General features: G+C 39.2%; 1 protein-coding gene and 1 pseudogene across 1 annotated transcript in view; one reads left to right on the forward strand and one right to left on the reverse strand.

Moving 5' to 3' along the window:
* Positions 1-27,049, forward strand: part of LOC140236297 (uncharacterized) — a 191,133-nt gene that overhangs the window by 78,986 nt on the left and 85,098 nt on the right. The window lies entirely within an intron of this gene.
* LOC140236240 (uncharacterized) lies at positions 695-9,637 on the reverse strand (annotated as a pseudogene).

The raw sequence follows: 27,049 nt of genomic DNA on the forward strand, positions 1-27,049 counted from the left end.
AAAAAAAACAACAACAACAACCTGTAAAACTGGCAACAAATGACATCTAGCTCTGGAAAGTAGATAAAGATAGCACAAAAGCAATCACAGAAAAAAAAAAGAGAACTGCAGTCATGCAGTGAGATCGCAGCAGTACACAATGGGCAAGAGAAAGTAGGTTTCAAGACCTGTATAAGGTACATGAAAATAATTTAAAAACTGTACACATAAATTATCTCTGTGCTGTAGCATATAAAGATAATGGTTCAAACACAGTTTACTTACTGAGTTTCACATAACACATGCGAGTCACTGTCATGTTCTACAAAAAAAAAAAAAAAAAAAACACACACACACACACAATTGCCACAGTGCCATAAATATTTTTCTTACTAACAAACATGGCAAGAAAAAAAAGAGTATCAAGTCCTGAATATCAAAGTATAAGAACATGATGTAAATGATGTACATGTAATACTGTAAAAGTAAAATATCTCTGTTCTGTAGTATATACTGTACAAGCACAAATATTGCGGTTCACACTAAATCTTACAAAAAGGCTGCATCCAACACATGTGCACAGGACAAGAAAATGAGCGCCCTCCTCTGAGTTCATGCACCTCAATCTTAACTCTGAAGGAAGTAATGCACCTTAAAATATATGCACTATAACTATGTAAACATGAATACATGAAAAAGGCAAGAAAAACAATGATCAGTCTATTTCCTGATTATCAAAATCCTCTGTTCCTAATACTGAAGAAACTTCGCATTCCTCTTCACTGCCTGAATCAACTTTGAGGCCTGTCTCTTCAGTATCACTGTCTTCTGTGTATTCATCATCACTAATATCACTGTCTTCACTATCTGACAATACTTTGTCAATGGAGGAACTTACAGAAATTTCTGCATGTTGTGTATTTTCACAACTTCTGCACCTACAGCCAGGTCCGCAAGCATTGTTTTCTTTTTTGCACTTACACTGACGATTGATGCACTTATTTTTTTTTACATGAGCATCCTCGAGTTAAGTACAAAATATTATTTCTTACTCTTTCAATATTTTCATCTGTATCCCATACAACATCAACTTGGATTTCTCCATTTTTATTTGATACATTGTAACCATACAACGAGATATCGGGATACATGAAAATTGGCTTTAAGGCTTCACCCCACACAGAGCTGACCCAGCATGATCTTTTCCAGTGAAATTGAATAGCATTGTTGGATGGCATCAGCTCATCCTCGTAAGTACCTTTCCATGAAGCTCTTCTCACCACATCGAGAGCCTTGTGATGATGTTCTAATGGAGAATCAGAATTTATCCTGTCAAAGAGTTCAATGGGATTGCTAAACTTATTCAAACAAGCCCGATTTGCATTGAAGTATATACACAATATCAGACGATAAAATGAAAGCAAACCATATTCATAGTCTGTAGGGACAGAGGTCTGATTTAAATGACCAGGTGCTGAATTACTTAGATCTCCTGTGATGAAACGTGCATACTGAAAAAAAAAAACTTTGAAAAATAAAGTCTTTCCAAAGTGTGCAAAAAAAGATACAAAATCACACCCGCTGCAAATGTATAACACTTGGATGCATTTAGTTATGTTAATTCCTTTAGTGATAAGTTGAGCCAGATCAGAATCTCGTTTCAAGGCAGACTGCAAATTTTTCAGTTGCAAGAATTTATTGTTTCCTGCCTTTGCACAGTACTGCACACTAACTTCTTTTTTTCCAAATTCAAAAGCAAAGCCAATCATAGTTATATCTCTGTCCACTGAATAAATTAATATATTTGAGCATTGTGAATCAAAAACATGTAGCCATATTTGAGTATCACTTTCTTCGTGATTATGTTTAATTGAATGTCTGTTTATACCTTGTTTAGTGACAACTGCACCGCTATATTCACCATTTGTTTCTAAACCTACGTTTAGACCACCTGATGTAATAAACAATTGGCTATCGTTTTTGAGTTGGGATTGGGCAGAGGATACAAAGTGACGAGACAAAAATCTAATTAAAGCATACTTGTTTCTTCTTACTTTCAAGAAATTACCCCAATGACTGGGCAAAGGGGTGTTGTCATCAATATTTTCAAATATTTCAGTATCTTCATTTGTTTTATCCCTACGCTTCCTTTCAATTCCTTTAGGAGACAATCCCTGTGTACAACGGCGTAAATCCATACTGAGGAGTGGGGGGGGGGATGATCGGCGATAGTCACCATCACCACGATTACAAGCACATAACCGAACCGGCGCAGCCTTGAGGGGGACGGGGGGGGGGGGGGGGGGGGGGAGGGGTGAGAGAAGCTTGGTAACCCCCCCACCCCAAAACACACACACACACACACACACACACACACTTTACAGGGATCGGATGTCTCACTCTTTTGCATGAAATATAAAGTGGGAGGAGAGTGATATATTTCTGACAAACTGTTACAAGCGAGCTTGAAAATTTTGACATTTACAGTCCCAAAACTGCAGTTTGTGACTGTATTTTGTCCGCTTTGGAAATTAAGGGGGGGGGGGGGCACCGGGTGAAACTGCCGGCAATTACTGACAGCAACATCAAGAGAATGGCATAACAATTAAATGCGAGCGAGCGAAGCGAGCGAGCTTCAAAATTTTGACATTTTACAGTAAAAAAACTGCCGTTTTGGGCTGTATTTTTTCGCTTTGGAAATGAAGGGGGGCGCACAGGGCGCAACTGCTGGCAGTTCGTACTGGCAGCAACATCAGGAGAATGGCATAACGATCAAATGCGAGCGAGCGAAGCGAGTGAGCTTGAAAATTTTGACATTTTACAGTCCCAAAACTGCCGTTTGTAGCTTTATTTTTAGCTTTGGAAATTAAGGGGGAGCACCGGGCGAAAACTGCTGGCAATTACTGGCAGCAACATCATGAGAATGGCATAATGATTAAATGCGAGTGTGCGAAGCGAGCGAGCTTGAAAATTTTGACATCTTACAGTCCCCAAAACTGCCATTTGTAGTTATATTTTTCGCTTTGGAAATTAAAGGGGACGCACCGGGCACAACTGCTGTCAATCACTGGCAGCAACATCAGGAGAATGCCATACGATTAAATGCGAGCGAGCGGAGTAAGCGAGCCTTAAAATTTGGACATTTTGCAATCCCAGAAAATGTCGTTTGTAGCTGCATTTTTTCGCTTTGGAAATTAAGGGGAGGCACACCGGGCGAAAACTGCTGGCAATTACTGGCAGCAACATCAGGAGAATGGCATAATGATTGAGCGAGTGAGCGGAGCGAGCGAGCTTCAAAATTTTGACTTATTACAGTCCCAAAACTGCCGTTTGTAGCTTTATTTTTAGCTTTGGAAATTAAGGGGGAGCACCGGGTGAAACTGCTGGCAATTACTGACAGCAACAACAAGAGAATGGCATAACAATAAAATGCGAGCGAGCGAAGCGAGCGAGCTTCAAAACTTTGGCATTTTACAGCAAAAAACTGCCGTTTTGGGCTGTATTTTTTCGCTTTGGAAATTAAGGGGGCGCACAGGGCGCAACTGCTGGCAGTTCGTACTGGCAGCAACATCAGGAGAATGGCATAACGATTAAATGCGAGCGAGCGAAGCGAGTGAGCTTGAAAATTTTGACATTTTACAGTCCCCCAAACTGTCGTTTGTGGCTTTATATTTTCGCTTTGGAAATTAAGGGGGAGCACCGGGCGAAAACTGCTGGCAATTACTGGCAGCAACATCAGGAGAATGGCATAATGATTAAATGCGAGCAAGCGAAGCGAGCGAGCTTCAAAATTTTGACTTATTACAGTCCCAGAACGGCCGTTTGTAGCTATATTTTTCGCTTTGGAAATTAAGAGGGGAGGGGGGGGGGAGCACCGGGCGAAAACTGCTGGCAATAACTGGCAGCAACATCAGGAGAATGGCATAATGATTAAATGCGAGCGAGCGAAGCGAGCGAGCTTCAAAATTTTGACATATTACAGTCCCAAAACTGCCGTTTGTAGCTATATTTTTCGCTTTGGAAATTAAGAGGGGGGGGGGGGGCACCGGGCGAAAACTGCTGGCAATAACTGGCAGCAACATCAGGAGAATGGCATAATGATTAAATGCGAGTGAGTGAAGCGAGCTTGAAAATTTTGACATCACACTACAGTCCCAAAACTGCCGTTTGTAGCTATGTTTTTCGCTGTGGAGATTAAGGGGGGAGCACCGGGCGAAAACTGCTGGCAATTACTGGCAGCAACATCATGAGAATGGCATAATGATTAAATGCGAGTGTGCGAAGCGAGCGAGCTTGAAAATTTTGACATCTTACCGTCCCCAAAACTGCCATTTGTAGCTATATTTTTCGCTTTGGAAATTAAAGGGGACGCACCGGGCACAACTGCTGTCAATCACTGGCAGCAACATCAGGAGAATGCCATAGCGATTATATGCGAGCGAGCGGAGCAAGCGAGCCTTAAAATTTTGACATTTTGCAATCCCAGAAAATGTCGTTTGTAGCTGTATTTTTTCGCTTTGGAAATTAAGGGGAGCCACACCGGGCGAAAACTGCTGGCAATTACTGGCAGCAACATCAGGAGAATGGCATAATGATTAAATCCGAGCGAGCGGAGCGAGCGAGCTTCAAAATTTCGACTTATTACATTCCCAAAACTGCCGTTTGTAGCTTTATTTTTAGCTTTGGAAATAACTAAGGGGGAGCACCGGGCGAAAACTGCTGGCAATTCATGGCAGCAACATCATGAGAATGGCATAATGATTAAATGCGAGTGTGCGAAGCGAGCGAGCTTGAAAAATTTTGACATCTTACAGTCCCCAAAACTGCCATTTGTAGCTATATTTTTTGCTTTGGAGATTGGGGGGGGGGGGGCGCACCGGGCGCAACTGCTGTCAATCACTGGTAGCAACTTCAGTCGAATGGCTTAGCGCTTAAATGCGAGCGAGCGGAGCGAGCGAGCTTTAAAATTTTGACATTTTACACCCCAAAAACTGCCGTTTTTAGCTACATTTTTGCGATTTGGTTTGTCCCACTTTTATGGGGGAACCATCCCCCCCCCCCATCGACGCCTCTGCATATGATGGAGCTTTTGTTAAGTGAAAGATATGCTGCACACTCTTTGACAAATTAGGGAAATATACGTCAATCTCAACAGTGTACTAACTTATCGAAAGGGATCCAGTATATAGCGGAGCTTTTGTATGTTTATGATTGCAATTCAACGATTTGGTGCATAGTTCTGGCGGTATTTGGACAATAATTCCATTAAGAAAGTTCGAAATTTGTCCTCATCTCGGAAATTGCTTGGGAGATAAATGATTTGCCTGCCTAAACACTTTCGTAGGGGCGGGGCAAATGCCCTTTGCCCCCCCCCCCCCCCGAGATATTTTCGACGCCCCTGATCTTCCCTGGGTATACCCATAGATGTATCTTGACTGAATTATCAGTCACTGTCGTTCCTCATGAATGATTCAGGAAATGGAGAGGGTTCAATTATGGCAATATAGTTTAGTTATTGTTTGTTTGTTTGTTTTCGTACATATTTTGCAGATGGTCCCAAGTTACTCTCGTCTTAGCATGTTTACATGTAGGCCTACACTATTTGACGTTGTCAACGTCTGAGCCATACCTTACAGTGTATGTCCATGTCCGCGAGCGAGCGAAGCGAGCGAGCGCTTGAGAAAATTATGCATTCGATTTCCTACAAGAAAGAATACTGTTCAGCTCTGTTACTTGTCTGAAGGCCGGCGTACAAACGTCATGCAATATGCCAAAATTGATACAATCACATTTCTGCTTCCTCCATTTTTTTTTCTTCAAAATTCAGGGGGGGGGGGGGATGATTGTACAGGCCATCCCCCCCTCCTCCATTTCAGGGGGGGATATATCCCCCCATCCCCCCCGGGATTTACGCCCATGCCTGTGTACCCACCTGATCAAAGAAAATCCTGACCTCTTTGAATACCTTGGAGAAATATGGAGTTATCCACCTTGAAACCAGCATATTAGCGTATTCCATAATTTTTTTTTTGTTGCTTCAATGGAGACATGTAAATAATGTTCATACCTTCCACAACCATACAAGTATCAGAAACAGAAGATGAATATGAAGTGCTTACAATTTAGGAATCACTAGTGTATCTCTTTTGAAAAAAAGTCATATATGACAGCTTTTGACCCTTTACGTGGAAGCCCATCAGGAGAGCAGATAGCTCTTGGCACAGGAAATTGGTTGTTTTCGTTCTTCACACATTGATATTGTCCTCTTGTAACAAAGCGTTTTCAATCGCTTTTCCTTGTCAAGATCACTAACTCGACGACGACGGACTTTCTCTTTTGCAAAAGTTTTCAAATTAAATTTTCGGCTTACTGGCTTATTCACTGAGGTGTCATGCAGGATTTGAATTTTGTAGTATGATTCATATGATTCTTGACCCATTTGTCTAAAATTGAGAAGACTCTTTTCCTGCTGTGGATTCGCCGTTTCTTTTGAAAATATGTGAAACAGGTTATTTGGCTGATCTACTGAGAACACATTTGTTTAGCTGACTTTATCATAGTACAATTTAACATTGGCAAATTCTGATTTCACCACAGATGGCTGCATATCACGATAAAGCATATTTTTTCTCTGGCTTCCAATCTGTATTTCTAAATTACTAACTAGCTGTCCTCTATACTGTATTGTAGCTGCAACTTTATCCATACTTTGTGGCTGAGGCAAAGATCTGGAAAGTGACATTTTACAGTCTTTATTGATTTTCATTTCATGTGCCTCGTCAAAGGCAACAGATGAAAAAGGAATTCCCCTTATGCTATTAACAAAAGCACCATTCTTAAAATCACTGATGATATAATCTGGCAAACCATTAATCATTATTTAAATGTAATGGTATAAGTTGTGCATAATTGTATCTATCGAAGGCATGGAATAAAGAAACCATCTCTTTCAGGGAAGCTAGTCTTAGATCCCAGTTGCCACTGCGGATAGCCAACCATAAAGATAAGTAGCAAAAGCAGTCTTTTCTCAAAAACTGATCCCAAAATTTGAAGGTGCTAAGCTTCTGTGCCATTGTTTCACAAAATTCGTCAAATTCTTGTCTTATTTGAGATATACCAGCTTTCACATGATTTACAGCTATTCTGTATTCACACATTCCTGAAATTTCCCCATTTTCATACTTCAGACATGAAACAACTGTTTTAACTTGATCTAGGAAATTCTCATTGGCCATACTGGTTTCTTGTCCTTTCCTGTAATCCAGAAAAGTTTGATACTGCAACATGTAAATAGCTTCATATACTTGAAGGAAGAATCTGTGTGTTCTTTTGAAGTTTGAACATGTCATTAAGCTATTCAAAGTAATATGTTTGTGACTTAACTTTGCAATTTCTTTTAAACCAGAATCCCAGTAAATTTTCATCAAAACCTCTTGATAGTTTTTAAGAATATGCCAATCCCCTAAATAGGGTAAAACCCAATCAAGTGATTGCCCATATTCTTTTTTGATGTTCATCATCAGCTTTGCAGTTGCAGCATCCCCCGCAATGACAAGATGATTAGTTTCATTTTTGACTTGAAATACGTCATATAGTATACCTAAACATCGCTTCAGTGTTGCAGGACAGTCAGCTTTCTCATCTAAGATATACAAATATGAACACTTAGACTTAACAGTATCCATGTTAACTTCTTCCATAGCAAGTTTGAGCTTGATTCCCGGCACATTGATATTTGTGTGGTCAGAGAGAAACACAAATCTTTCACATACATAGCTGAACAAACTTTCATTGAGCTTAGTAATGTCATCTTGCTCCTTTTCAGAAACCAAAAATTGTTCCTTTTTAATCTGATTTCTTATAAATGTCTTATACTTAGGTGGTTCAAAATGTGACTTACATGGCACTTCTTGGGACTCTATGCTATAAGGTTTTAAACGTTTTCGAACATTGGGTCTCTTCTCCAGCACTGGCTTGTCAAAAGAAATGTTAGGGAGTTTAGAAGGAACACTTGGTTCGGATGTTGATGGCATGTCAGCAACCACTTCACTATTTGGCTTCGGCTGCTGCGCCATGATCGAAGTACTATGCCAGCTCCTTGGCTTGTCAGCAGTTACTGCTGCAAATGGAGCTAAAACGTCAATATTATCTATAGACACTATCGTGAAAGATGAAGGAGAAAGGTCAACAAGTGGGCCAGATAGTTGACGAACATCTTTCAAGCCCTGCAAAAAACGCTCTAAGGTTGGCTCTGAACAACAGAAACCAAGTTTGTTCATGATAGTCATTAATCTTGATGAATGAGAGAGGTCCTTTATACAATTTGCCATGATAACGTGGAAAGGATAAGAATTGTTTTCACTCAAAATATATTGAAGCAAAAAGACAACAACAATCCGCCTATTTCGCTTCACACACCCCTGAGAATCGTTAGGGAAACAAAGGAAATCCTCATCAAAACTAGCAATAGAGTTTTGTAAATGGGTTAATTCTTCTCTACTTCCAGTTAAGGCACATATCATATTCCAGACCAAAGGATTCAGATGAGATTTCATATTGGCAAAATCAAATTTTAGAACAGAAGAAGGATCATGAAAAAATAACTCTGCCGTTTCTTTTCCTTTGGATCTTAGTAAGTAATTGATGTTAAAGAGAAATTCATCCCTCTTTATATCCTTGCCTTCAACACTGGCATGTACTTGAGGTGTATCATATGACATATTTTCATCATCTTCATTTCTGTTTTTCATACATGTACTACTTCTATTTGATGATTTTGAGTCATGCCATGCCCTTATAATTTCATCTTTTGTCAGATTTGAAACATAAATGAAATCTCCTTTTCTTGAAAGTGACTTACTGATTGAAACAACATCTCCAAAGAAATCCAATATTTTACATTTTAGCCATGATTTAGACCGCTTCGTTTGTTGATAATGTAATTCATTTATGCTCAACTTTTGCAATATGCTGAGATAAATTTCATACGCTTGTGGAATTAAAAATCCGAATTCTTTTCTACATAAATCCAAAAGCTCTTGTAGTGTTAAATTCACAGATTTGACATCAACGTCTGCAAGATTTTCAATTTCTCTTTTTAATTGCATACCTAAATCATCCAATGTTGCCTTCACATTTTTCCTCATAGAATATCGATGGCAGCTAGTGCATATATAATCATCACCGGTCACAAAGTCTGTGGACAATTGCTGCAATTTCTCAACAGCGTAATGAGGAAGAGTCACTGACGAGTACTTTTTTTTTCATTTCCCCTGATAACTGATTTACATATGGCACAAATAAACACTCTCTTGTAATTTGACAATGTTGTTCTGTGTTTTTTACATAATGAAATTGTATCTGGAAGAGAGTCACATTCTACATGAAATGTATCCTTGAAATCAGCAATATTGAGTGAAGTCTGAACTACTCCACTATCTGTACATAAGTCATAATAAGACAGATGACAAGCAGTTGCAACCATAACTTTGTTTTTCTGAGGGGTGTATGAAGCATCTTTTACTTTTTTTGAATACTTAAGCCTACATGCATTGCAAATGCAGTCTGACTCTTTTAAATGTGGACATTTATTCTTTATGATTTCTTTTAAAGATTCAGTTTTTATTGATGGCATGTGCGTATATCGTAGGTAACTCATAGCTTGTCCACATAGACTACATGGGCCACATACAACTTTCCCACAAGGTTTCACCCCAACTTTTCAATTTCTTGTGTGTTACATCCCTCCACGAGTTGAGGCAAATCAGGATGGGGCTCTGCAAGTCCACTTGGTGGATCTAATTGGAAAACGAAAGAAAAAAAAAATTGATGTGACGGGAAAGATTCAACCTCTTATGGATTTAAGTTTTTGTTTCATTATCAATACATCCCCACTGTACAACTTAGAGCCAGCTGCTATTGAACATTGTGGTTGACATATTTTAAAAAATGAAATAAAACTCAGGTGCCTGACTCACATGAATATGTTCATATGAAAGCAAAACTAACCAAGAATGCAAAAAACAAACAAAGTAATAAATTAAATAAAATAAATTAAAATCATACATTAAATATCAAGATTTATATGAATTCGCCTAAGTAATTGTGTACCATCTTATTTCTAGCACAGTAGTATAAAGACATGATATCACTAACTTTTCGCTTTTGGACACACTCAAAGATAATCTTGGATGTAATTTCTTCACAGGTTATATTTAAACACCATCAGATACTGTGATAGCATACAGGCCATCACGCTCTGATTTTTTAAGTTAAAAATGATAAATTATGTCTTTCATGAGATAAATTTCTTACAAAATCAAGACAAAACCAAAAAAGGTATCATCACACACCAATGAGTGACAGGTCAGGAGATGGCTCTGGAGGAGACTCTTCATGGAGCACTAGAGGAGGCAGACCAAGACAGGGGACGTGAGTGGTCTCTATGGTCAGGTCCACTGGAGGTAGATTAGGGGGCAGCTCAGGTGCAGACTCTTCCACAAGTCGAGGAAGGGGCAAGTCGGGATGGGGCTCCGCAGGATGACTCGGAGGATCTTATTGGAAAACGAAAGAAAAAACGGATGTGAAGGAAAAGATTCAACCTCTTATGAATTGTGACCCGCTACAACAAAATGATCCTAAAGTCGGGCGAGGTCGATTATTTGAAAATTGCATGACATAATTCCCTAATCTTTCTGCTTTAAATTGATATATAACACGTCTCATAAAAATAATCGGCTGCGGAGATATCGATGTTTAAAAGAGAGCATGTCAAGACGTCTGGGAAATCACTGTTTCGAGAAAAGCGCCCTAAAAGTTCTCCTTGCGACGCAATCACAATCAAGAGACACGCAAGTCAGTATTCACCTCCGGACAATAGAAGTTAAGCCCTAGCAACCCCCGAAATGCTCATTCAAACACAGCGTCGGCGGTCTCCTCACCGACCAATCAGCGACCAGGATGTCAGGAGAAGCGGCTAGGCATAGCGCAAACCGCCCACACGCACCAGTCGACTGGGCAGTGTGCGAGATTCACGCTTCGGTTAGCGGCAAGCAGCAAACTGACCAATGGGATCACTCTGGTCGTTGTTAGGGGCGGAGCCTATGTGTGGCGCTCAATCCAAATGTTCGAACCAGTTTCTGCTTCGTTGAAACGCCAAAAAAAAAAAAAAAAATGGCCCAGAAAAACGCTATTATTTGGTCTTTCCTTTCATCATTTTGCTTCAAAATTTCGACAGATGATAGAAGACATGTCAGACTCTAATAATATGTCAAATTCAGAAAATCATAAGTTTTGACCAATTTTGATGCTGTAACTTCAAACTCGATTTTCACGGCTTCGACCGTGCGCGACTTTAGGACCATTTTGTTGTAGCGGGTCACAATTTTACTGTTTGTTTTATTATTAATGCATCTACTACTACACCTTAGAACTAGCCAATATTCAACATTGTGGTCGACCAATTAAAAAAAAAAGTAAAATCGACCTTTCTTACTTGTGATCATATGAAAGCATAACCAACAATGCAGAAAAAAAGAAAGAAATAAAATCATACATAAACAAAACTCATGCATTCACTATCAAGTCTTATACGAATTTACTAAAATTATTGTATGCCATCTTAATTCTAGCACAGGAGTATACGTAAATGATACGAGAAGTTTTTACTTTTTTTAACACACTAAAATGATAAACAAAATACAAAAAAAAAAAAAATCTCTCTTATCACACACCAATGAGTGACAGGTCAGGAGATGGCTCTGGAGGAGACTCTTCATGAAGCACTAGTGAAAGCAGACCAAGACAGGGGACGTGAGTGCTCTCTATGGTTAGGTCCACTGGAGGTAAATTAGGAGGCAGTTCAGGTGCAGACTCTTCCACAAGTCGAGGAAGGGGCAAGTCGGGATGGGGCTCCGCAGGATGACTTGGTAGATCTGATTTAAAAGGGGGGTGGTGAAAAAACTGTGGGCTATGATCTTAAGTGAAATATGCTCATCTTCTAAGCAGGCAGGAATAAAAAAAAAAGTTACTTTATTGTACAGGTCACATATTCTAGGCTAGCCTACAGCCTAAATTGACAAAATTGGATGAGCATTAACAGTGTATAGAGTTTTTAGGGGCCATTTCTCAATTTTGCAACTCTTTTGAGCATGATGGGAGCCCCAATGAGATTGTATTCCCCATATTTCCTTTCATTAAGGTCATTGGTTTCAGGGAGTCCACTATAACTTGCAAATTTGAGTTCCAAATTTCTATCAAATACAAAAATAAAAACAAAACAAAACAAAATCATCACATCACACCTGTCAATGACACGGCTGGAAGAGGCTCTGATGGGGGCTCTTCAAACCTCTCCGGTAGGGGCAGATCAGGACAGTGGACTAGAGTGGGTACATGAAGCTCCTCTGGAGGCAGCTCAGGTGCATACTTGTCCATAGGTTTAGGAACTGCCAAACCAGGATGAAGCTCTGCAAGAGGCTGACTGGGATGATCTGGTAACAAAAAAGCTCTGTCTTAATTTCAAAACATAGTGAACCCTTAAAGGCATTTAACATTGTGCTCAGTTAAAAAAATATGAGCTGCATGTCCGTACTTGTTATCTGAATATCTGATATGATATAAATATGAACCTGTGAAAAATTACGCTTCAAGGTTATCATTTAGTACATCAAAAGAGTGAACTTCAACCCATAGACTACTGCAACGGAATTATTGTCCTAGGCGATAATAAATACAATTTTCATAGATATTTCGATAATGAATATGTACCTTTCATTATTTTTGCATTCTTGTTTTTTTCATACATCTGAACATTATTAGACAGGTCATGCAGCTTAGTTTAAAAAAGAAATTAAATCAGTCAACCACAAGGTTAATCAGTGGCTTTAACTCAAGATTTATGATGTCTTCAACTATCCAATCAATATGATTTCTTTTTTTTTCTTTTTTTTTTTGGGGGGGGGGGTTGTATTTTTCATCATCATCAAGCCACCAACTGTATACAGTACATTAGTAACACAACATGAAACTTCAGTTCTGCAATTGTTAATAATTACCCATATTTGTCAGATGTCCATCTGCAGATTTGGGCTGTGGTGTTGAACGCACTTCTGTGGAAGCATGTTGATCAGATGTACATGAAGGGGTTTCACGAAAAGATGCTTCTTGTACTCTTAGTCCTATGGGCACTTCTGGAGACCTCTTTCTTTTTTTTTTTTTGCAAATACAGATAAAACGAAAATATTTCATTAATTTTATACATGCATAATTCGATAAATGCTAACAAATTTGAAATAATAAACTTATCATGCATCCTCTTTCAATTTAGGTACAAAAGCTTGACATAATAACAACTTACACAAAAATGCAACTGACATAAAATAAATTTCATTTAAAGCCATCCACTACAATGATAAAACATAACACATTGCTTCTATAAAAAAAAATAAATAAATACGGTTCAAATCTAATGAAGAAATAAAAGGGAATGCATAATTGAAAAGCCTATACAAAGAACTTATTTAAAAAGGATACATGTATCCAAAATATGCCAATAGCTCCCCCCACCCCCATTTCCTGGTTGTGTAGAATTACATTAACACTTGTATGTAACTCAATTACCTCCCAATAAATGAAGTGAAGGAACTCACTTCCATCAAAAGATAAATACACGTAAAATGAAATTGCACACAAATTATGGTTACGTCCCCACAACACAAAACAAATCAATTTTACCTTTTTTGCATTTTCTTCTTCGCCTAGCTTTTTCCCTCTGGCGTCTCTTTTGCTTCCGTTGACCCCGTTTCTTCCTTTGGATGTATGATGAAGGCTGTGATGGAATGTTGGCTGAATTTGATGATGACAGTTTATGGTTTGGAGAGTCCAGATTGATGTAACTTATCGTAGCAGGTAGTGGTGCAGAGCGATGTCGGTTGGGTGGCAGTTGCACAGGTGGAGGGGGAAGGTAAGTTTTTCTTGGATACTTGAAGCTGTTGCCATTGTGATTCTTGTGTTTCCTGTTCTTTTTCTTTTTTGAAGATCTTTTCGATCGGTTAGTCCTTGTTTGTGACCCATATTTTTCACGTCTAATGTAGAGTACAAGGTCTAAGTCAGTTTCTGTCCATGGAAGAAGGTTCTTTTTTTGTTTTTTTTTTCCGATGCAAGATTTTCAGTTCCTTTGGAATCCATATCGGAGGCTGCTCACGTGCACATGACTTGACTGTCTTGGATTGATAATATTGGTTGATTCCCATTTCTACTTCCTGTGCGAGAAAGGCTTTCCCAATTTTGTTGAGATGCAGCCCATCTGGGGCAAAGAGGTTGTCACAATCATTGAAGTCTCTGCTCCATTTCAGGGTCTGGAAGTTTAGTTGACCTGAGAGTTCATTAATTTTTCTGTTGTAATGCAGAGATTGTTCATATAATAAATCGCAGTCCCAACGCGGGAGGATATCACAAATAAATAAATCTGCAGACAAATATTTCTCTTTCAGAGAACACACTAAATTCACAAAATGTACGCGATCCTTTTGCCAAACACTGTTGTCAAGATTATTTGTTCCAACGTGGATGATGACTGTTTCGACAATATCAGCATGAGGATCCTTCAAAGACCGAACATAGGATTGCAAAACTTGAAAAGTTGCTCCGGGAAGACAATGAACTTCTACTGGGAAATCCGATGAAAAATGTTGGCTTACATTTCTGAGAATCGAGTCACCAAAGTATACAATCTTCTGCACTGGTGGGGAAAACCTGGGGTGAAAATGAGTTTAAAAAATAAACCATTAGTTTTTCAGCTCAAGATTAGATTTAGAATCATCATCAATAGACTCTAGATCTAGACGTCTATGTCCGATCATCATAGCATGTTCTTGAATAGACGTCTAGACGTCTATATGGTTTTAGAGAGTCCAGATCTACAGACTACAGTCTATAGAACTATCTACATTTAATTTTACAATACCACTCTTGAGGCCATGAGGACTATTCATCAGTTAAAATATCACTAAAAAGTCTTTGGCAATCGACTGTCTTACACTCTAAGAAAAAAAGGTTCTCAAATGGTTCTCGTCGGCTCCAAAATGGTTCTCATCAGATGGTTCTCGCAAAATGGTTCCGATGAGCACCTATAAATGGTTCCCAATCGAAATGGTTCCGTTCGTCACCATTTGCTAGTATGCGATCCAGTCCCCGAGTGTTATTTGTGGTACTCCTGCAGGTCAAACAATATCTTTAGGTCCACTTTCATTTTTCCCCTTGCTGTATATTCGAATGCCAGATGTAAGAATCACCAAAACTGTGGTATTGGTGCAAAAATATTGTATGTGTTTCTACTGCTGTGAAAATAAAAAGTACATATTGTTTTTTATCGTAGACTAATGACTTCTCTTGGCTGCGTGCCAACTGACAGCTGCCACCATCCAATTTTAGCGCTCGATCAGATATGCGTACGCGTAAACGTACACATACTAGTACTGCACTGTAGGACTATGTAACCGCGGCGGCACGCGCCGCGGCTATATGTAGCCCTGTGCTGCCTGCCTGCGCCTATGCAAACCTACCACCGCACAGAGCGGCAGAGTGCCAATGCAATACCCATGCATATGCAGCCACAGCAGACGGCGGCTATAGTGTAGACACTTACACATAAACATATCACACCCATTTAGCGGCACCCGGTAACGTTTGACATTAATTTTGACAAAGTGGACTGGAAACGTGTCACTGTCAATTCCATTTTCGCCATGGCAGTCATCACAATTTAGGAGAAGAGGTAAGATTTTTAGTTTTAATGTGGTTTTATCTCATTTTTAGATGACATTCGTTGGTACAAAATCAAGTTAGAATGTTACGTGTTAGATTCATCACTCTAGTGACTCAGTTAAATCGTTTTCAGTCAGTGATTATCTAACCTTAACGGTTAGCTAGATCCTAATGTTAGATCTAATTTGATCGGAGCTGCTATCTTGTGTAATGTTTACCAGGTACAGTAGATCCAGAACTAACATTAACATGTTAGGCCTGACACTTCTCCCAATTAGAAATTTGGCATACCGGTACTACGGTAGCAATGGCTCATGGGCCAGGGCTAGCCCGAACAGACGCCGTGCGGGGCCGGAGCATGGCTGTCACGTTTTTACAGCGACTGGGCAGGGCTAAGTTACTCAGCTAACGTTAGGTATGCATGTAACGTTTAGACATTTCTCTGCCTATTAAAAATAGAGTCTACTGACTCCGAAACATAGCCCAAACGCCGAACGCAAAGATAACTGTGTACAAGGAGCGCCCCGGGGTAACGGTAAGGTCTATACCGTCTACATGCAATAAGGAAATTTGTTCTATATTCGCACTTATATGTTATAACTGTCAGTGTTAACGTTAGAGCCAATAGAGGTCTGTCTACAGCCCAGTAACGTTAGGCCTAACTGTTAGGTCAAAATCTCTTCAGTATGTTTTCAGGCTTGTTCTAAGTGACGAGTCACGTCATGTAATGCCGTGTTCTGTTCATCGAATTATAGCAATGACATTGTTTTATTAACGCGGTGTAGGTCTATTGTATCTTTCAATTCATATATCAGGGAAGTGGACACACCAACATGCACAGAAACCAGGGAACAAGTAACTCTGGCCAGGACAATGAAGCAGTACGTACGTGTTCGGGTCGCTGGTGCGGTTAGGGAAAAAGGTAGACTCTACATTGATCAGAGAGACAGCCCGTGACAGACCGTTGACAACATCGGCCAGAACCGTAGGCTTCAACACCAGCCAAGAATGAGGTGGGCGGCCACAAGAATTCATCGATCAGAATAAGAGCCCGGGATAGCCCATTTGCAGCATCAGCCAGAACCCTGGGCTAGTCAAGAATGAGCTGTGTGGCTATGACGATACATCGATCAGAATGACAGCCTGTGATAGCCCATTGACAGCATCAAACAGAACCGATGGGCTAGTCAAGAATGAGCTGGGTGACCAAAAGAATACATCGATCAGAATGACAATTTTAGCCCGATAGCCCGTTGACAGCATCGACCAGAAACCTACGCTAGCTAAGAATGAGCTGAGTCAAAGAAAAAACACTGATGCTGCCAGAGAAAACCTTTGAGAAATATGATGGGGTAGGTAAGTCCGTTTGCATTGACTTATATTGTATTTTATAGCTGCTCTTTCAGAATCTGCCGTCAACCAAAAATATTCATGACAGGCGACTTTTTGTTGGTTTGTGTGATGGAGGGTCACATATATTTTGATATGATCCCAATACAGTATTTGCAACTTACAATGTATCAGTGATAATGTTTCACTATAATTTGCATTTAACAGCTTTGAATCAACTGTATTGGGGGGGGGGGGGGGTAGACGTAATGAGATCAGACCAGATGCCAATCTGAGAAGTGGAGTCATTCATAGTTCTAAACTTTAAAAGCACAAACGGAAAATGCTCTTTATACTTTTCCAGTCATTGTGTGGTCGATTTCTGCACACTTTTAAAGTTTGCACCTAGACTGGTAAAACGTATTGCATTTATACCCACGCAGGAATTACATATTGTGTAGAGAATTGAAGATTATGTAATTTATTTCAAAGCACTGATGCGCCTCTTGTCACCAGTTTATTTTGCTTTTGCAGAAAATATACAAAATGTACTTGTACGTGGTGGTGGTGTTTAAAAGACTGTTGGCAAATTTGGTGAACAAAATGACAAATGCTAACAACATATTATTGTCATAGGCAGGTTATAGGACAGCAAATTCAAACCTCAGCTTTAGGCCTGCATTGTATATAGTTTACTCTAATGAATTTGTTGCTCTGCTTTTAAAAAAAAAAGTGTAAATGAAGAGTTTGTTCGCAGAAACCGATAAGTCCATCCATTTTCCAAATGGAGACATTTGCGATTAAAGGTCAAGAAATATAAAGAGAACAATAAGAAAATGTTTGCTTCTTTTGACCATAACTTAAAAAATGTACCTTTATATGTAGTAACCAATATATAATTTAAAAGGTATTATTTTGTACTTTATGACAGAGACCGTACTTCAAAATCTTCAAAAATGGACTTATCAGTTTTTGCTATCAAACTCTACAAATTTTTGTCGATTCCCAATGTTATATATTTTAGATCATGGTTGAGGAATTTTGTTCATTCATGCTTGTGAAACTTTGTGGGTGTGGTATCCTAGCTCTTTTCCCCTTTGGATTCTTATTATCCTTCTCATTATAAAACAATGTGTTCTTTTCTTTTCTTTTCTTTTCTTTTGTTTGTGTGTTTTCATAGGACATGCTGTAAATTGTCAGAAGTCATGATTAACCTGAATTGATACTCTTCTTGTATTTGCAGTTGTATAGATGTGTCTATGGTGCTTTAAAATTGCAGAACAACAACAACAAAAAGGTCACTTGTATACAAACAAAGATAAGTCAATTAAAGTACTCGACGTTATGAATGTGAAGTGAAGTGAAGCGAAGCGAAGAAGTTTAAAGCTTATCCTATCCCAAGTATCATACCAGCAATATAATATATGTTTTCTGTGACAATACCAAAGGTCCTGTTTAATGGAATTGTTTTCCTGCCCTTTGTAGTTGCTTTTAGGACAAATATGCGTTAAAAGAAAAAAAAAAACACCGAACAAACTAGCAAATATGTGGAAAAAGTTCCTTATACTACTTAAGCAGGTAATGTACTTGACTTCTGCCTATCTTAAGACTTACACAATTACTGTATCTCATCCATGCAGGAATTATTTCACAGAGAATTAGAAATTTTGTTATGTATTTCAAAAGCCTGATACACCTCTTGCTATTTCATATCATCTGTATAAAGATGTGTGATGGTGTTTCAAGAACTGCTCGGTACACAAATGACGAATATTGTGGGAAAAAATTAGTGGACAAATAAAAATATTTTGTTCAGAATATTTGATAGATTATAACATGACAAATACAAACCTCAACTTTAGATTGTAAAAGTGAAGGGGAATAAATACATTTCTGCGAATTTGTGAAAGAGCAAATTTCTATGGTTTTCAGTTATTGAGTAATGTTTCATGAAAAAATATTGGTGAATGTCATGTACATGTATTCATGCTTGTGAAAGTGTGTGTGCATGGGTGTGTTATCCTTGCTCTTTTTTTTTTCTAGTGTCAATGATAATGTATGATATGCTGATGTATTGCTAATATACATGTTTTGAACGTATGTTTGACTGATCAGATGAAATTCAGATGAATTCATTTCATTTCAAATGAGTTTGTGATGCACATTTTCAATGCAGATAGGTAATGTACCTTTAAGAATGGTGCCATTGAAGCACCTTACCAGCACTGCATGTGAAACACACCAAAAATACACAGGCATCAATTCACATACTACATTCTAAGAAAAAAAAAAAAGGTTCTTTTGAGCACCATTAAATGGTTCTCAGCACTGTCACAATAGCGACACCTTTTTTGGAGCCTGTGAGAACCTTTTTTAAATGGTGCCTGTCAGCACCTTTTAACATTGGTGCCCATTAGAACCTTTTCCAATGAAATGGTTCCCATGAGCACCTTTTGAAAAGAGTCAAAAAGGTGCCCATCTTTAGTCAAAAAGGTGCCCATGGGCACCTTTTAAATGGTACTCACGAGCACCATTTCATCAGGAAAAAGGTTCTAATGGGCACCTTTTGCAAAGGGTGCCGACAAGCACCATTTAGAAAAGGTTCTCACGAGCACCTAAAAGGGTGTCGCTATTGTGACAGTGCTGAGAACCATTTAATGGTGCTCAAAAGAACCTTTTTTTCTAAGAGTGTACTCTTACTTCTTTTGAGTTTTGTTAAAAATGTTAGACGTTACTCTTCTACTACTGCACTAGTCTTGTTCATGTTAGTAACATTTACTACAAAATTTGCAACGTATGGGACTACACATTCTTGACGTAGTGAGAAAATACTTTCAAGGGCGCGCGCCAAGCTTCGCGCCATCTGCAGAAAAATCTTGACTTCGGCGATCGCAACTTCCGGTGCAAGTCTCTTTTTAGTCAGTTTTTGAACGAACTTTTAAGTAATTTACAGATTTTGCATCTTTTCGATTTTTAAAACAAGTGTAGGTACATGCTTCCTCTGCCGAATTACAGAAAAAATAGAGTATGAAAAGTTTTATACCAGCCAGGATCCAGCAAAATAGAGCTTTATGTTTCGAATGCATCAAAACTACGAGCAAAATATAAGGTAAATTCAACGAGAGATTAAACATTGAAAATATTTTTGAATATGGACAAATTTTATATCGAAATGAAGAGTACGAAACGGGTAATTGGACTCACCCCACCATGGCGACATCGTAGACACCAGCGCGAATTGCATGGCAACTGTAATGAAGCTTGTACAGAGTCTCGCAAAAACCCGTGAAATCTCAAATTCGCGAGACGGTCATGCGCATCGAGTCAACACTGGCACGCGGAACCTCATTATTCCTAATTTGCATACGGCGTGACGACTGACTGTATACTCCAAACACACACACACACACACACACACACACACACAGCTATACGGAAACTCATACTCGAGTCACTTATTGTACGCACCTACAAATCATACACAGCACACACCATGCAGCTCCCGACAAACACACACACACACACACACGCACACACACACACACACACACATACCCATAACTTACCAGTCATACCCATCCCACCAAAGCATAACACCGGAGCAACCACCCCGAGCCGGGGGCGACAATCTTTGACGGGGCGACAATCTTTGTCGCAACAATTTTTTTTTTTTTGCCATCATATATTGTCGCCATCGAGGTCAAAAATTGGGAGCTGCACAAGCGTCACAGATTGTCGCCAGACGACAATCTTTGACGGGGCGACAATCCTTGACGGAGTTGGCGCCCCCGGCTCGGGGCGACAATCCTTGTCGGGGCGACAATCGTTGTCGCAACCTTCGTGGTTTGTTGGTGATTTTTTCGTGATCTTTCCCTAGTTCTTGCGCAATTCATCGGTGATGTTCATCGCGTAAATCAGCGAAAAATTCTCGACGGTCAAGCACACACAACCAAATTTCGTGCGTGATTCAAGCGCTTACGCGACTTTTGGGTAGTGTGACCGAGCCCTTAGGCGTTAGGCCGAGCGAGGGGGCGATCCCGAAAACAGCACCCCCTCCGTTGCGCAGTACACGGGATTGCGCCCTCACTCTGCCTAACACGTATAGTCGGCGAAAAAAAAAAATCAATTAAAAAGGTCCAGAACTAGACTATGGTCTATATGGAGATGACTCCTGCCCAGTGATCAGGAGGTCGTAGGTTTGAATCCTGCTCGTGTACGCCCATGATTTCTTTTGTCATAGCTACTACTAAAACACGGATCAATTCACTGCTTATTTACGTCGATGTACGAGAATTTGTCACTCGGTTGCAATGAAAACATCTCAATGAAAGAATTTAATGAATTGGCTGTAATGCTGTAACAAGCAAATTAAAGTGAAAGTACATATTACATTCGATACAAATTTTATTTGAATGAAGTGAGTGTTATTATGATGAGTGTACATGGTAGGACTACCATAAGCCATCGCTTGATAGTACAGTTTCACCCAAATATTATAGACTTGTGGGTGTGGAGGAATTACAAAAATAAATGTCATATAAATTGTGATAATGATTTTACATGATTTTAGTTGAAGTTCATTATGGTGGTGCTTTGCGTGCAAACTGTGTTGGTGCATTGTGAACATTACTTTGAATGTAAACTTTATTTTATTGTGCTTTTTTGTCCCCCCCCCCCTAAAAAAAAATGATTTTTTTTTTTTTCACAGATTCAAGAATTGGTGTTGTATCATAGCGAAAATCATCACGATTTACGGTATCAATCCTCAGTGGGAGAAGACCTGGCCATATCGCTGTGTTCCATGCGGAGTCTTTCGAAGTTCAGTCTGAAATGTTCCTATTTGGCTGATGATTTCCTCTCAGCAGCCGCCGCCTGGGCATCATCCTGTCAGGTATGTAATCTTATACTGTGCATTCAGTAATGTGTCATTGTTGTAAGCGTAGTAGGCTTCCAACATGTAGATTACTACTGAGTGAGGAGCAGGGCTTTTATAACCCTGAAAACCCTTTGAAATCCTCACGCAGTAGTCTTTATTGTAATTTATAAACCATTTCAAACGTTATGGTGATCAGATCTGATGACCTCAACAATCCATTATCATTAAAAATTTTTGTACATTGCCTAATTTGAATCACATTGTTTTGATCATTGGTTGTTTTGTTTTTATTTCTTTCGCATGTTTGTTTTTAAGATGTAATTTGGTGTGTTGGTAGAGCTACATTTTTCCAAAGTTTCCCCATGACCGATTTTCACCAAACTAATTGGCAGGTATATAAAGGATCCTTTTAGGGATAGGATCTCAATCTGCTCAAATGGGCACCATGCCCACCTGGGGAGGATTTTTTTTTTTTTTTGGGGGGGGGGGGCGTGAACCCCTAAATTAAGGAATCTTAAAAACTTTCCTTCTATAGAACCGTGAGTGATAGAGTTAAGTTAATACTGTGGGTAATTACATTGATGACCGTAGTTTCAAGTTTGTTCATGGCGGAATCAGAGGTGCCCCCTCCCCCCCCCCCTCCCCTTACGACCCAGGGGAGGAGGATAGGAGGGGTCCTAACGGGGCCTAAATTGTACATTTTCATCTTCTTCAAAAATCCATGATATATTTTCATCAAAACTCAGCAGGTAACATTATTAGAGGGATATGATCCTAGTTCCTTCAAATGGGCACCATGCCCAACCGTGAGTGGGGAGGGGGGGGGGGGGAGTTGGAGGCAACCTAATCCCATAAGGAATCTTTAGAGATCTTCTCTAGAACCAGAAGAGAAAGCACTATGTAAATAAAATGAATTAGTACATTGATGACTCTTGTTTCAAGTTTGTTCATGGCTGAATCAGGGTGCCCCCTTGAGACCCAGGGTAAGGGAGTTAATTGGGTCCAAACGGGGACTTATTGTACATGTTTATACACTTCTTGAAAGTCTCTTCGTGAATTTTCACCAAAATTGGCAGGTAACATGCCTCGGGGGTTAGAATCTCAATTTGTTCAACTGGCACAATCCTCCCTTGGGGGCCCATAGGGCACCACGTACAATTAGTATTTACAAATCTTCTCTAGAAAAAGAAGTATTTACGCGAAGTTACTACCGTGATTTTAGTAATTTATGACTCTTTTTCTATATAATCCTAGCTACAATCAAGCACAAAAAACCCAAATGCATCTTTTGTAGAATGACTTCCAGTGTCATGTATTGGTAAGACTCATCGTAGGTGGGAAAGATTTTGAGTTAATAGAAATGTCCTAAATGTGCCCTTAATTTTCAAGAAGTCTTGTCACTCAAGCAGAAACCATCCACAGAAACTGAAAGTGATTGTACGTCATCAATGTGACAAAGCTGTGTAAAGATATATCACATAATTGTTTCCTATTGTACACTTGTTTTGTTTAAAGGTTGGTATCTGCAATTAGAAAAAAAAAATATTATACACATTGACCACACATAGAACTAAACCATTTGTGAAAAGACTGCTTCCACTTCAGTGGCTTTTTACTTTCAAATTTCCGTTTTTCAAGAAAGGGACTACGTCTTCCGAAGTACTTTGATTTTAGACAGTCAGCGTTGCTGACCAAAGACATTTTCTTTTCTTCTTGTTTCTAATGTGCGAGTCATACAATATACGTATTAATCACAATGTACGTGAAAGGTGTTTCAGCATATTTCTGCTCCAAAGTAGGTGTGACAAATTTGCGTAACAGTAAAATAGGCTGGTATATATCGAACAACGTCGCTTTCCTCCTCAGCTGCAGGCTTTTTTTTTTTTTTTTTTTTTTGCCAAGCTTTCGACCTTCACCGTTTTTGTTCTTGGCTTGAAGATAAAAGGATCAGGGCCACTTAAAATTGATGTGAGGTCATCAAATTTTTAACTACTGAGATTCACAATAGCTTATTACGTTAGTTCATATGTCTGGCCAATTGGGATGGGAAGAAACAAAATTTGAGGTTTTAAGATTTTAGTGCCTATAAGCAATCGCTACCGCATTATATACTTGTAGGTCTACGCACATGTATGAACTCATGCTGTTACTGCACGTATACTATACAGCCCGCTTTTATAGCAAAGATGGAGTTGATTTTTCAGATAAAAGATGCATGATTTCCTATTAATGATGGCTTGAGTGGTGGGAACCGTAATCTGCCTCCGGGTCGTGTTAACGACTTTTGAATAGTGGAAACAATTACACTGTGGGCGTTTCCAAAACACGTTATGCTTATTGCTCTCTCGAATTGATATGTACATCAAATTTGCCTTCGATATTCTTCATCATTCACTTGTCGCCTATTGATGAAAACAAACACTATTTCCTTGTAGACAGATATACAAATCCGTGGCACGAAGGCAACTCCGGTGCCTTTGATGCCACGGAAGTGTTAAAACATACCGTAAAGAGAGGAAAAAAATGACAATTCTTATTACCCGTAAACGTGTATCTCTACAGGCTTCACAATCTGAAGCTCTTATTAAAAAAAAATTACTGTGATGATATCAAATAGTGTTGCGCCATATTTCTTTTTTGGTCGTTCTGTTTTCTTTCTGGAAATTGTCGAGTTTTTTTATACTCTGGAAAGTGATCGCAATTTTTCTGGTGCGATGTGTTTCACCGCGTAGAGTGCATCAAAATAGAATATGTATTAAAAACAGGACAAAGGAAAATACGTATGCCTAATTGTTCATAAATGTTGTTGAGAACATTATACATTTATTTGCTGTGGGTAAAGAGGACCTGGGTGCCGAACTGCGGGTAACCACGGGTGAGATACGTACTAGGTACTCTCCTGTGCAGGTCATCTGCGGGACCTACTGGTAGCAAAAATATTGTTCTTCGCAAGTCGCAAGCAAGGCTTGCCCGGAAAAGTGTGACACGGCCTTGAGGCTATCACCATAGCGTTGGTCAGTGTTGGTCTCTGCGCTTTGAGTGTTGTTATTCATTCTTGCCACTTGTACATGAATATATATATATATATATATATATATATATATATATATATATTCAATTTTATGATACTTATTTTCCTCTCTGCAGATTCAAGATCTGGACTTAATTGTTGACAGCATTCAGGACCATTCCCAATACCAAACTTCAATGGGAGATGGCGTGGCCCAGTGGGTGTTTGCTATGCCACGTCTTTCCAAGTTCAGTCTAAAATGTCCCTACCTGTCCGATAATTTCCTCTCAACAGCCGTCACCTCTGCATCATCCTGTCAGGTATGTCTTTCACTCTCCATTATGCAATGTATCATTTTCTGTTGGAAGCGCAGTAGGCTTCCAATATGTAGACTACTGAGGGAGGGCCAGGGCTTTTGAAGCCCTGATCCTCACTCAGTAGTCTATATTGTAATTCATAAATCATTACAAACGTTACGTTGATCAGATCTGATGATTTGAAGAGTCCTTGCAGGCAATTTACATAATTGCCTGTTTCTTTTTTTTTTTTTGATCCACTTTGGTTTGATTATCCTTTGTTCTAATTTCGTAGGCATGTTTCTTTTTAAAATGCCCGTCGGTGTGTTTGTATTATAGAGCAGCTCAGCTTAGGCAAAGGCTCAGGTGAGTTATTGCGATCGCTCTTCTTCCGGCGTGCGTCGTGCGTTGTGCGTCGTGCGTAAACTTTATACATTTTCACCTTCTTCTTGAAAACCCCATGACCGATTTTCACCAAAGTTGGCAGGTAGCATCCCTAGGGAGATATGATTTCAATTTGTTCAATGTAATGGGTTCCATGTCCCACCTAGGGGTTGCCCCCTTCCCCCCCCCCCCCCCCCCCCGCATGAAGGAATCTTAAAAAAAAAAAAAAAAATCTTCTCTACAACCAGAAGTGATAAGGCTAAGTTAGTTTAGTAATTGGTGACTGTAGTTCCGAAGTTTGTTCATTGGAGATCTAAGGGGGATCGAAATGCAGGTCTAAATTGTACATTATGGGTTTGTAATCTTCTTCTTCAAACAACGATGGATTTCTACAAAACCTGGCAAGTAATATTCCTAGGGGGATAGGATCTCCTTGTGATCGAATGGGCACCATAATCCTCTTGGGAGCTCCAGGGGCCAAAACCTTCTAAATATAGGAATAGTCGGTACAATAGTATTCTTCTTTAGAATTAGAACTGATGAAGCTTTAAGTTTGTTGGTCTTTTTATTTGTTTTCTTCCAAACTGCACAGTCTGACATTGTACTTTGTACAGTGCACTTTGCAGGTATTTTAACCAGTGTAATGAAATATGCAAATGGACACCATGCTCCCAACTTTGAAAGTTGCCCCCGCCCGAAGTTTCCAATGTTCTCAAAGTGTCAGCAAGAATGCATTGAAGGTGAACTTGCGATACTCAGGTGAGCACGAGACCCCGGGTCTCTTTTTTAAAATATAATCATAGATACAATATACAAAAAACAAAAACAAAAACAAAAACAAACAAAAACAAAAACAAAAAACAAAAAACAAAAACAAAACAAAAAACAAAAACAAAACAAAAACAAAAAAAACAAAACAAAAACAAAACAAAACAACAACAACAATAACAACAACAACAACAACAGCAACAACAACAACACCCAAATGCATCTTCTGTAGAATAACTTCCAGTGTCATGTATTGGTAAGACTCATCATAGGCGGCGGGAAGTCTTGTCACTCTAGCATAAACCCACCACAGTTAGCAGTGATTTTACGTCACTGATGTGACAAAGCTGTGTAAAGATATAACATATAGCAATGTTTCCTATTGAACGCTTGCTTTGTTTTACTGGTTGGTATCAGAACATAGAAAAAACAAAACAAACAAACTTATACACATTGACCACACATAGATCTAAACAATTGAAAGACTGCCTCCACTTAAGTGGCTTATTGCTTTCAAATTTCCGTTTTTCAGGAAAGGGACTACGTCTTCCGAAATACTTTGATTATAGACAGTCAGCGTTGCTGACCAAAGACATTTTATTTTCTTCATGTTTCTCATGTGCGAGTCATACAACATACGTA

The sequence above is a fragment of the Diadema setosum genome, chromosome 12 (genome assembly GCF_964275005.1).
Source record: "Diadema setosum chromosome 12, eeDiaSeto1, whole genome shotgun sequence".
NCBI lineage: Eukaryota > Metazoa > Echinodermata > Echinoidea > Diadematoida > Diadematidae > Diadema > Diadema setosum.